This window comes from Manacus vitellinus, unplaced genomic scaffold, assembly GCF_001715985.3.
Source record: "Manacus vitellinus isolate BGI_N305 unplaced genomic scaffold, ASM171598v3 scaffold_18_pilon, whole genome shotgun sequence".
Taxonomy (NCBI): domain Eukaryota; kingdom Metazoa; phylum Chordata; class Aves; order Passeriformes; family Pipridae; genus Manacus; species Manacus vitellinus.
The window spans coordinates 14,389,051-14,391,941 of NW_021939324.1; positions in this window are offsets into that span (position 1 = coordinate 14,389,051).

The following is a 2,891-nucleotide window of genomic DNA, read 5'->3' on the forward strand; positions in this document are numbered from 1 at the left end:
TGAAATTTCATTGGTAGAGATTTGTTTACATCTAGGTATGGAGCTTTTTTTTTAAAAAAAAAATCTTCTGGTACTGGTTGCTCATAATAAGAAAATGGCTGATATTTTTTAACTAAGGAGTTTAAACTGCAGGCAGTGCCAGAACTATGTTCTGCATAGTTTATTTTTTATATATATGCTACAAGTTTGTGTTTTTCTTTTGGATCATGAAAGCTACCTTCTGGGTACGGAGTGAGTTTAAAGTGATGCTTGTGCTTCTATCTATGGACTTAACAAAACACTGTTGAGGTGCCAGTTTGATAAATTCATAGATACCTTGCTGGAATATTAACCGTCTTCTTTCTGTGTTTTACAAGTGTTCTACTGGATTTATAGACTAAACTCCAATGAAATTTTGGAGGTGTTAGGGAGCCTGTATGCTGCAGGCCAGAGATGCAGTTGTAATGCTCCTGCTATTAATACGGTATTGATCTCAGTATTTCTGAGAGCAGAGAAATGGAATACAAAGGAGGTAGAAAAAAAGAACTTCATGATTACATGTGTATGAGAGGAAAGTTACATTTAGTTTTCTTCCCATACATGATTAATGATTGTTTACCTCTCAAAGCAATTTTTTTTCTCAATTCTACCACTATTTCTTTTTTAAACAAGCATCTAGCAAGTCAGTAAAAATACTTTGCTAAATTGGGCAGTGGCAGTTCTTTACGAGACCCGCTGCAATAAAAATAACACTATTTTTATAAAAATGCCACTGGAAGAATTCTTCTCATCATAGTAAAGAAGCTTTACAGTAAAAACCAAGAAATAAGAAGAGTAAGAGGAATGACAACAACAAATGATCCACAATAAGTAGAATTAGCCTACGTCAGTTATCTCAACTTAGTCTTTCCTCTTCAGATCTGGGCAGAAATCTTAAATTCGCTAAAGAAATCCCAGAGAAAAATAGGTGGAAAAGCTCATAGAAATAGGTGGAAAAGCTTTCATCTGTCTACCACTCATCAGGAATAGCTACTTCCCATTCAGTCTTTAAATATTAATAGATATACAGGATGCTGGTTCTTTTGTTTCTGGGCTAAGGAGCACACCAAGAGGTAATGACATCTTTGCTCTTATAATTCTGCCACAGGCACCAAGTATACTTCTCCATGGGCTCTGGCTGTATGGGCATAGCACCTGAACAGCTTGCAAATTCTTTTCTGAGGCTTAAGTTCTTTTGTCCAACCAGTTTTGCTCCTTGAGTTCCCTCAGCTTTCTGAAAGCAAGTGGGAAGATGTGTTAACTTCAGGGAAGAAAGTCAAATGTGTTTAAGCCATACTCAAACTGTATTTTAATTGCTAGTTAGTTTTTCTTTCAGTGGATGTTCTTGTAGAAAGCCTTGCCAAGCTGAGCATTCCTTTCCTGTTTCTACTTCGCTTTTTTGGGAAGTTTGTCTCCCAGAGCTACCCAGAGGGGAAAGAATGGCTGCAAAACAGTAGCCTTAACTTGGTTAACTTCCTGCATGAAATCAAAGGCTATTCTATGAGCTGCATGGGAAAACACCCTTGGTTATGACTCAGTGAAATTCCTTCCTAATAATCTAAAGTGTTAGACCACTTGCAGTCATTTGTGGTCATTTCAGTAAAGCAAAAGCTTGAGTATTCTACCAGTTTGATTTAAAAGGAAGATCACATACAACTGCACAGTTGTCTTTGTAGGAAGCACACTGTGGTCTAAATGTAGAAAAATTATGGCAAACAACATAATGCTAGCCAGCACAAGCCACCCCGATGGTTAAATCTTATCTGAAAAGATGAAACTTTCCTGCATTGAAGCTGAACAAAAGTCTGGGTCATGCACTGCATAAAATATTTTTAAACTCTCAGAGGGTAGGGGGTCAAAGATAGAACAGATACGGGAAGGGAGGCTAGAGAGTTCTTAGAGCTGAAGCTTTAAGAAAGAAAAAAAAAATTACTTGAGAAAACCACACTAAAATAATCAAAACAAGAAAGACTGATTGGCCCACTGAAAGAGTTTACAGTACTAAACCAAGTCTTTTTTATCTTGTTTCTGTGTGCCTTTTTAGATAACTAGGCACTTCAGTTCTTATTAGAAATCTATAGGTTTTACAAATACCAAATGTATTCTAACATCATGCAAAAGGCTGAAAAACACTGGTGTGGGTAAAAGTACTGAATATCACTGCACTTTACAGTGTAGTGACACTGGAAATTCAAAATGTAGGAAAACCAGATAGTAGTGGTGAGTGTTGATGAAGTTATCATCTTAAGATTGGTTGGTGCAGTGTAACTGGTCAATGTCTGTGGTTTTACAATGTTTTCTTAAAATAGATTCCTTCAGTATGTTCAGAAACTATTCTTAATTTAAGGACTTAAAAAGAACTTCTGCGTTTTACTAGCCTTTAAAATCAAATACTCTAGGATGAATATTACCAGCTCTTTAGGGTTTCTCTGTTAAAGTGAAAATAAACCAGCAGCACTGAATGAGCCCTTTCAAAGTGCAGCTTTTTATTTTAATTAAATTTCATGATGATTCTAAAACTGGAGTCAGAGGCTAGAATCTAAAGCATGTAGGAAAATTTGTTTAAAATACTAAGTGTGCTTTACCAGTATTCCAGAATGATGAAAGGAGACAAACATCTTAATCTGAGCAAAATCCTCTTGACATTCATTTCTGTGTCCTCTGCCTTTTTGTGGCTTGATACTTGACATATGAAATCATTCTCAGGTGGTCAAGCTGCACCTAAGGAAGTCTTCCATCATCCCCATATCACCATTGGCGAATCAAGAGCTCAAATCAGTCCAACAGTTTAATTACCTAGGCAGCCTCATCTCCTTGGACGGTGAGATTGATGGAGAGATAGACAACAGGTTAGCAAAGGCATATAGTGCTTT